Below are 10,342 nucleotides of genomic sequence, written 5' to 3' on the forward strand. Positions count from 1 at the left end.
CTTGTCGTATTTGAATGACACATTACCATAAATAACATCAGTTGAAGATCCTCATTGTGGTCAAATTCCTAACTGGTCCCTCTAACATCTCTACAACTGGTTTGAAGTGGAATATAGATAAGTGTTTTTCACATTTTGGTGGCGTTATCATTACATCAAACATTCCTGAGAGCAACAAAGTGACTGTACAAGCAGATACTGATTTGGTCTGGACAATAGAGCTACAGCAACTCTATGATCAACTTCGAAACACTATTGCTTTTTCTGGTTAAAAAAAAAGGGCCGCTTTTCTAGGGCCTATAGCGGAAGGAACAGAGGATTGGGGGAGAAAAAGCATCATGGGAAGAGGATCGAGGCTCTAATTACACGAATTCAGCAGACAAAGAGGATTGATTATTCTCAGTAATGGGGGAATCGAATTTGGGGGGCGTGAGAAAGAAAAAGCAGAAAAAGACTATTTTTGAAAGGGGAGTTTTTGGAGGCAAAAGGACGAAGAAGAAACGATAGCTATAGGGGAAGACGAGCCAGAAGGAGAAGACAAGCCAGAAGGGGAAGACAGGGACGACATAAATGAGACAACAGTGGAATATGAGGATGAAGCTGAAGACTGATTGAATGCAGAAGACGATGATGGAGTGGAACAGTTTTTTCTTTAATGACTGCAATAGAGTGTGGAAATGCAAGTGATGAATCACATGCAGAGGACAAATTCTAAAGGCGAAATCGACAGAGGAGGAAGGGGAACAGCCATGGCAGTGGTGGGAGAGAAATGCATGCGCTCTACCATGAGCGCTCTTGACGAAGCCAACCAAGCCATTCACACGTTCACAGGACCTTGGTTCGAGTGCAATCATAATCAAGATGGTTGCTGAGGATCTAGAAGCTGAAAATCAGACAGAACTCGTTAAGGAGCGAGCGTCATCCTGAGAAGCATTGAGGAGATCTTTCTGGATTACAAGGGCAGGCGGGCATGCTTGATCAAGGTTCTCACTTCAGATGTGGAGGAGTTCTACGACGAATGCGATCCAGAGAAGGAGAACTTGTGTCTGTATGGGTATCTGGATGAATCTTGGCAAGTCACCTTACCTGCAGAAGAGGTTCCACCTAAGCTCCCAGAGCTTGCTCTAGGCATCAATTTCTCAAGAGATGGGTTGGAGCGCAAGGACTGGCTCTCGTTGGTAGCAGTACACAGTGATGTTTGGCTTCTCTCTGTTCCATCCTTCTATGCAGCATGATTTGACAAAAATGATAGGAAACGCTTGTTTAATATGGTTAATGAGCTTCCAACAGTGCTAGAAGTAGTGAGTGGCAAGAAACCAACTAAGGAGAAATCATCTGTCAGCAATTCAACATTAAGAAATTTGTATGCCATCACTTTGATTGCAATTCACTTTCTGAGTGTCTCTCTTTGAGCCTGCCGATGCCGTTGGTTTCTTGAAATCTCTCTAACGTCACCTTCTGTGGAGCTGTTATGAACTTGCTGCTTCTTTGACGGCCGTGTGGTGGATTTTCCCTTGACGACACCTTCTTTAATGCAACGGAGTTTGCAGAACTAGATGATCTTCTGTGGCGCAGGACTGGATGATCTTCCATGGCAGAAGGTGGAAAATTTTGTTTGTATATGTAGTTCATATACTCACTGTGCAATGTCACCTTTGTCAACATCTTGAAAGCTTGTGTAGCAGTAGACAACATTAAGTTGATTCATGATGAGGAACAAGGAACATAATGATTGTAGGGAATGCTCAACATGGTATTGGTGACTATGCCCTGGATCTCTTTGAAAAAAAAAAAACAGTGGCAACCCTTGCTGGAAATCTTATATGTATCTTATGGTGTTAGAGAGCTTGCTAGAGACAAATCTATCCTTCTGCAGAGTCATAGATTCCAGCAGTGAAGTATTGCTATAGAGTTTGTTAAATTGGCGCAGGGTTTAATAATTTCTGATCAGAAACTGGCCTTTGATTTTACTAGAACTGGTGATGCTTGGATTCAATAACTCTTCAGGTTGTGAACAACAAGTTTATTGAGCAGATGCATGTTAAAACAACAATCTTTGCATTCAATATGAAGAGTATGGAGTTTATTGTTGCATAGCCTCATCTCACTTGTTTAATCTTCTATCTTGAAATTTCTCAAGAACCTCTCTTGTTGCGACTTTATTTTAGAAAAACCCTTCGACAACATGCCCGTAAGTTTTTCTCTATGTTCAAAAATCGCGTCTAAATGTGCGTGTATGAGGCATTTTTGTTGTAGTGCAGTCCCTTCCTTTGGCCCAAGTCATGAGCATCGAGATCGTCTGCTCGAAGCCGAAGCATCCTATCGTGCTGAAGCAGATCTAGCAAAGCGCCGTGACGAAGAAGGAGACAGCTCCTGGTCTGCCATCTCTCTGAATCTCGCGAGCTGGTCTGGAGACATGCGTGCAAAGATGTCCTGCAACTCCTCATCGCTCATCCCTCGACTCATCTTGAAAATGTCACCTGCACAGATAAAAAATGGTGTTAGAATAATCAATTTAAATTATGCAAAGCACAATAATATAAATCATTTTTAAAAAATCCCTCTTAAAATGCATATCTTATGTACCTTTATAAGAGATTGGTCAACGAATTGAGTAAGTGGATGCTCCAAGTATGAAGTATCCTATGGTCCCATGTTAATCTCCTGACACAAGGTCAATAGACATGTCACCATAAAAGAATGAGTCCGCCTTGTTCTCAAAAAATTATTGGACTCTTGTATTTCCATCATTTTAGCCAATGCTGGATCCAAGCTTTCGACGGCCTCCATCCCTTGTAATATCGACCCCTCTATTTGCATATTATCTTTATCTATGGTCGGAAGATCACTTTGATCATATACTCTCGTACTGCGGGGAGTTGAAGGTATAACATACCACCATCGAGGTTGTCGGGGGTTTGGATAGAAGATTACCTGTTCACAAACATGTACAAAGCAAGTTCAAACCATTGTGACATAAACCATGTCGTATTACAATTAGCAAGCAAATGACTCCATGCACCTGTTCACAATGGGCCGGCAACACAAAGGTGTCGCGCAATTCCGTCCATTTTTTTTCGGAATCTATTTCGAGAAATCCCGATGAACCTTGCCGAACTGTTGCTCTAGCTCCTCCAAGTACCACTTTGAACCACTGCACATCGAATAGTATCATGGAGAAGCTACGGTAATCCACCGTAATAATACTTTGCAAGTTCCCAAAATACTCCATCTCATCCACAACCGTGTTCGGATCCATTGCTCATTGTCAGCTCTCTTGCTCGAACCTTGCCATGACACCACAGTCCATTGTGGAGCTCATTTTCTCAATACGCTCCACGCGAAAATGCCGTCCGCGCGATCACGCTGCACTATATATTTTGTACTGTACATTGAAACACTCAAATTAGATGTCGCATATAAAATTTAGATTGTTTGTCTCCTTTGGCATTGACCGTATAGATTGGCCTTGCGAGTGGTGGATTGGCTCCTGCACTCCATCCATCGCACGCCCATGAACTCTTCTAATTGGCCGCAAAGGGTGCACTCCCCCTTGGGATGAGACATCACCTCCCTGGATAGAAAATTTGCCAACAAGACCCAATCTTATTGTGTATGGTTTTCAATTAGCTTGCGAGTACAATGCATGATTAATATTAACTTCAAATTACCGTGTGTTGAAAATTCGCAATCGCCTGATCAATGATCTCAGATTGAAACTTGCCAAATCGTCGTACGTGTTCTATAGACAATCGGCTTTTTTGTCTAATTGCCAACTTACATTGAGAGCAAGGACATGGGACACGCTGATTAAGATACACCTCGCGATCTTGAACAATAAGACCTTCTTCGTTTTCCATCTTATCTACATTACAACAAACGAGGCTCAAATGGATAGCTTTATGGAGATGTATGTCAAGTTGCAAGTTGACCATAAGCTCTTGCTTGAGAGGTTTTAGCCTCTGCAAGAGCTTGAGAAGCAAATTTTGTAAAACATTGAGGTTGATATGGATGCATCCATGGTGTTGAAATCTAAACTTCAAGATATAAGAAATGCTTTACTGATTGATGTAAAGAATGCATTTGACATAGTAGGTGAGAGATTTATTGATGTTATATCTCGGCCATATACCATGCTCAAGGATTTGTTTGTCCCAGTAGATAATTATTCATTATTGTAAAAAAAAAAACATTGGTTCATAAGGTTCATGAGTCGAAGACTAAATGTTTGGACTTGACTAAAATATTGGATAATGCCTTAGATGCTAAAAGGAAAAGTGATGAATATGTTACTTCATCATTGCAACAAAAAGATTGGTGACAAGGATGCTATGATTAATGAAGTTCTTCACGAGGTGAATATAGAGTTGAAGGGGATGGAACACGATTCTTCTTTGGGATTTAATGGTGATAAGTCAATTATTGAGGTGTCCTCTTGTACAACCATTATACCTTACATACCTAGCTACGGTCTCTAGGTTATGTACTTTGAGTATCTTAGAGGGGCTCTACTAGGATTACTTATACAACTGCACTAGAGGGCTTTGAGTATAAGTAATCCATTTATGAGCATCATTGAGGATCTCTTAGTCTAATAATAAATCAGTCTCAACAAAAAGCATCTTAGAAATGTGGTTTTTTTGTCCTAGGTCCATGTATTAAAATCAATGCCATCTATGAAATTTATCAACTATAGTAATAAAAACTAACGTGTCCCCTTAGTATCATCCAGGACACGTCTTAGCAGTCCATCAGAAAGGATGTCTAGAAAGCTCCGCCCGGCACTCCCATGGAATGTTATGGGACTTGCGATCTAGGTCTTTCCGCGTCTGCCACGTAGCGGAGGTATCCTGGCCGTTTCCACTTAGGATCGACCGGAATTAGGGTTTTCCTGACTGGTCATTAACTAACAGCAACTAGCGTCGAACCCGAGCGAACTACTTTACGCAGAAACGCCAGGTCCGAAGCAGATTCACGTTGCACTTGGTTCAAGGAGAATGGGAAACGAGAGGGATGCAAAGCTCAACCTCTCTACCATAAGGCATAGTCCCATTCTGTTCCCCTAAAACAGCGTAAATCGGATGAGACATAACTCTAGGTCATTGCTTCCATTATTCGTTTTGATGATCATCCCGCTGTTCTTCGAGATTTTTGAGAAAAGTTCCTGGCTAACCGGGACCACCCAACCGTAGGACGAACCCATGGCCCATCCTCCCCAATTTCCTCAGTTTGTTTTTAGTTATGTAATTATCTAACACATTGATTTGACATATAACAATCAGCTTCTTTAATTAATCCATTAAGCATTGGTTCCTTCATGTAATCTTATCACGTGACATAGAAAACAATATCAAGCAAGTTCTTTGTTAACATTTTATCATTTTATCTTTGAAATACAATGAGTTTCGCATGTAGGCTGTCCATAATCCCTCGAAGGCTATCCAGTAATCCGCAGGGATCACTTTTCCAAGCTTCTGCCCTAAACTAGTATGCGGGCCTCGAGATCCAATCCCGAGTCACGTTAGCTTCTTGTGCAGGACCGGGAAGGCGAGGGATTTACGACCAGAGCCCCCCTGGCACCCAAGCGTCCTCCTGCTCCAAGTAGAGCTCAACAGAGAGACCTCTCGCGTTGGGTTTGGTCCACGTTCCCGGCGCGGTCAACAACCCTCTTGGTTAGGGTTAGGCAGGCAGTCGGGGGTAACTGAAACTGCCTCTTCCTTCAGGCCTTTAACCTGAAGTATAAGTACTCATTTAATTTTTAATTCATAATTCAAACAGAGCCCTAAAATCTCTAGCAAGCACAAACATTTCCATTAATCAACCGTGTTGTTTGGCAAACTGCTAAGGAAGTGTTCTTTCCATTTGAGTGTATCAGCACTCGTTCCCAAGGTGTCTTGTAAATTGGCAAGATCCTTTACGTTCCGGTATAGGGTGTACCTTATTAACCCAACTTGATCAATCCTAAAGTTCCTTAGATACGCTAGTTTCCGGTTTACAACTTTCCTTATTTAGAAGGATATCCAAAAATACGTCATTTTGCAAGATAACTTGCGTAGGGATCTGCCATCCTTGTTGAGGATATTTACCCTTTCTCCTTGTGAATCAATCACAAGACTAAATGATTTCGTACTTGCTGCGCAAGTCCTGCGATGGAATAATCCGTTTTAGATCCTTTAAGTTGACGTATGTCAGACCTAGGGTTTCTTTTTAAGAATCTCAGGGACAACCCTAGTTCTTTATACCCTACAATAAGGAAAGTAGTCAAATGCTTAGGGTATGAATATTTCTTTGGTCTTTAAATCATTTCCAAGGCATATTTTTCTCTTCAGCATGGTATTTCTATGTTTAGATTGGTTTGGTTATGTTTTGGAAGGTAATATTAATCGCTTTGTCACGGTTTTGCTATCCTTGTGATAGTTTACTTTTCAGTCAATACAATTCAATTTAATCTTCCTTTTTCCTTGCAGAGGAACTCATGCCAAATAACAATAATTTCCCTTGCTAAGATGTGCAATTAGCAATGATAACTTCCTAGTAATTTGAGCAATGAAAGAAACCTTTCATGAATTTAATCATTTATAATGATTCGTTGCGAAAAGGAATAAGACTAATGGTGCAAGATACAATTTCTATACCTTTAGGATTTAACTGAAATATACTACTATAGTAAATAGATAATCTTGCTTGTAATTTATAATGCATGATGCTATTCGAAGAAAACTAAGTTCTATACATTATCATTCATTCAAATAAGCTAAACTCCTTCATTACAAATAACTCGGACAAATATATCCTATCCCTAACAATTTCTCTTTGCATGATTGACTTAAAACCGAATTAAAGCCAAGAAGAAAAACCTGGTTTTGGGGTGAGATATCCACATGGATACCGAGAGATGAACCTCCCGCAGCTACTCCTTGGATTTTTTTAGGCGGCATCGTAGTTCGAATGTGAAGATAGCTTTTACTATTTCTTCTGGAATTCCACCGTCTCTCTTTCGAGGCAAGATGTCATTGGTTGGTCACGAGAAGGAATGATAGGACCTTTAGATTCTTAGACTCTTTGGAGAAGAAAAGATTTACAAAGCCTAAGAAGGTCCTATAGGGTCTATACTTAGAAAATTTTTTTATGGGTGAGTGTGGTTTTGCAACCACAAGAACCCTTGGAGAACTTTGACTTGGGGTAAAAGGTATAGAAGGCACTTATTCTCCTTCCTTGCACTTCCTCTATTCCTTCTCTTCTCTACCTCTTTTACTCCTTTCTTACTCCTCTTTATCTTTTCCTCACCCTCTACTTCTTTCACACTACTCCTTTCTCCTTCACTCCTCCCTACTTCCCTTCCTTATATTTTACTTTCTTTCCTTATCCTCTACTTCCCTTCCTTATCTTTTATCTTTTTCCCACTCTTCCTCCCTCACTCCACTCCTTCTTTTCTTTATCTTTTCCCTACTCTTCCTCTTTTACTCCACTCCTTCTTTTCACTCCCTCTACTTTCCCTCTTTTATTCTTCCTCACGGGCTACTTTTTCTCACGGGACAACATCCGGGCCCATGATGATAGTTTGGATTTGGGGTCCAGGGGGGAAAAGAAAGAAGCTTAGGGGGTTGTGAAAAAAGAAAGGGTTATAAGGGGGGGGGGGTGAAAGGGGTTAATAGGGTTATAAGGGGGGGGTGAAAGGGGGCTTGATTAGCCCCCCCTTAGGAAGCTTCTACAAAGAAGCTTCCTTATCACGTGGCAGGAGGGGGGGGAAAGATAATCTGGTGGGGGAAAAAAAAATGAATGTCTGACAGTGGCGCTGTGGAGGGAAGCTGGGGGTGATGGCGGCAGTAGCGGATAGAGGCGGCAACATCAGCCGGCAAAACTTGGGCAGGGTAGCGTATATGATCTCCTCTTCCTCCTCCCTTTTCCATCCAAGCGGACCCCCCTGTTTAAATAGGGGAGGGGAGGGAATCCTCTCCCCCTTACATGTCAGCGTGCATGGAGAGGGCCCTGAGCAAGCTCCAGCAAGGAGCTTGCTGGCCCCCCCCCTCTATCACTTAACGGCCTGTGGCGTCACAGATCAGATCGCGCGCCGCCATGAAAGGTGAAAAAAAAAATTATTTCATATATTACATTCTCTCCCCCTTAGAAGAATCGAGATGTCCTCATCTCGAGATAAACTGGGGATATTGATGGTTGAGAGTGCCTTCATCTACCCAGGTGGCATCCTCTTCGGAATAATCTTTCCACTGGATAAGGCATTCTTTCAAGGTTCTAGATCTTAACTGTCTCTCCCTAACACCTAAGATCCTATCCAGCCTTAGTTCAAGGACTCCTTGACTAGGCATTACGATTTGTAGGTCATCAAGTACATGGTTAGGGTTGGGTACATATTTTTTCAATAGGCTGATATGGAATATGTTGTGAACCTTTAGGTTCTCAGGGAGTTGCAATCTATAAGCATTGGGTCCTAGGCATTTGAGGATTTTGTACGGTCCACAATACCTTGGACTTAGCTTCTTGCAATCTCCTAAGGATAGAGAACTCTTTTTAGGGAGTACGCGAATGAAGACCATGTCTCCTTATTTGAAGACTCTTTCTTTACGCTTCAAATCTGCGTATGCCTTTTGTCTATCCTTGGCCGCTTGTATGTCTTGTCTTATTGACTTTATTTGATCATCCATCTCTTCCAACATCTACCTTGACGCTTCAACCTTTAGGATTGGATCAGAAAAGTTTAGAGGACTTCGACAATCATGACCATATAATGCCTGATAAGGAGTCATCTGAATGCTCTGCTGGTAAGAAGCATTGTAGGCAAATTCAACTAATGGCAAGTATTGAATCCACCTCTTCAGCTCTCGACAGCAGTATGCCCTAAGCATATCCTCGATAATTTGATTTACTCGCTCTGTTTGGCCATCCGTTTGGGGATGGTAGGTGGTGCTAAAACAGAGTTGAGTTCCAACAGCTTCAAAGATAGCTCTCTAGAAGTGTGATGTGAAGCGAGAATCTATATTTTCATCATTATTAGCCGATGTTGGCTCCAAGCTTTCGATGGCCTCCACCCCTTGCAATATCGACCCCTCTATTTATATATTATTTTCATCTTTGCTTGGAACATCGCTTTGATCATATACTCTCGCACTTCGGGGAGTTGAAGGTATAATATATCACCATCGAGGTTGTCAGGGGTTTGGATAGAAGATTACCTATTCACAAACATGTATAAGAGAGTTCAAACCATTGTGACATAATCCATGTCGTGATACAATTAGCAAAAGTAAATGAGTCCATACACATGTTCACAATGGACCGGCAACACAAAGGTGTCGCACAAATCCGTCTATTTTTTTTCGGAATCTATTTCGAGAAATCCAGATGAACCTCGTCGAACTCTTGCTCCAGCTCCTCCAAGTACCACTTTGAACCACTGCACATCGAATAGTATCATGGAGAAGCTATGGTAATCCATCGTAACAATACTTTGCAAGTTTTCAAAATACTCCATCTCATCCACAACTGTGTTTGGATCCGTTGCTTGTCGCCGACTCTCTTGCTCAAACTTTGCCATGATACCACAGTCCATTGTGGAGTGTATTTTGTAAATACGCTCCACGCGAAAATGCCGTCCGCGTGACCACACTACACTATATATTTTAAACTGTACATTGAAACACTCAAATTAGATGTTGCATATAAAATTTAGATACGACAGATTCTAAACCCCTCATCACCTTTGGACTACATCCCCTCGAGAATTCCCACTCCTCCATTGAGACCTCTGTCTCTTCGCAAGACACTGTGGTCAAAGCTCCATGAAACCATCACGTTGACATGAACCGCGGCATCTCCTCCATGCCTTCGGGATATTGAATTGGTCGATGATGCGTACTACGTCGGAATTGAGCTCGCGCTTCCTCTCGATCTTGCCTAGCGATCTGGTACTTGGCGAGCCACGTCTCCATACAAGCATGGTGCAACATACAAAAGCGATTCACCTTCTCCTCCATTGAGGCATCCATTATTTTTTCTACTTCATTTTCAACCACCACATCTCGAGTCAGTCTATCATCATCCTTCAGCGACCATAGCATTTCATTGTATGGTTCCACCATTAGTAGCCATTGTGAAATATGCACTAGCGCCTCAAACACCAACCAACCTTCAGCCATGCTACCTTCTGGCCGAGCTCATTGTTGCATAAAGCCTTTCAGGGTTTTTATGAAGCGCTCCAAGAAGAACATCCATCACGTATGGACAGGTCCAGCAATCTCCACTTCATCTACAAGATGCATAAGAAGGTGGATTTGTATTGTGAGCATGCTAGTGGGTAGGTATTTCTCAAAGAGGCAGACCGTCT

The 10,342-nt window shown here is 41.9% G+C and overlaps 1 pseudogene; it reads left to right on the top strand.

Annotated features, from left to right (window-relative positions):
- The first annotated feature begins 749 nt into the window (after positions 1 to 749).
- On the top strand, positions 750 to 1,235 carry LOC148025638 (PHD finger protein ALFIN-LIKE 2 pseudogene; annotated as a pseudogene).
- Positions 1,236 to 10,342: the final 9,107 nt, after the last annotated feature.

Source organism: Lygodium microphyllum, chromosome 14, assembly GCF_053477565.2.
Source record: "Lygodium microphyllum isolate KBCC chromosome 14, Lygodium_microphyllum_v1.1.10, whole genome shotgun sequence".
Lineage (NCBI taxonomy): Eukaryota > Viridiplantae > Streptophyta > Polypodiopsida > Schizaeales > Lygodiaceae > Lygodium > Lygodium microphyllum.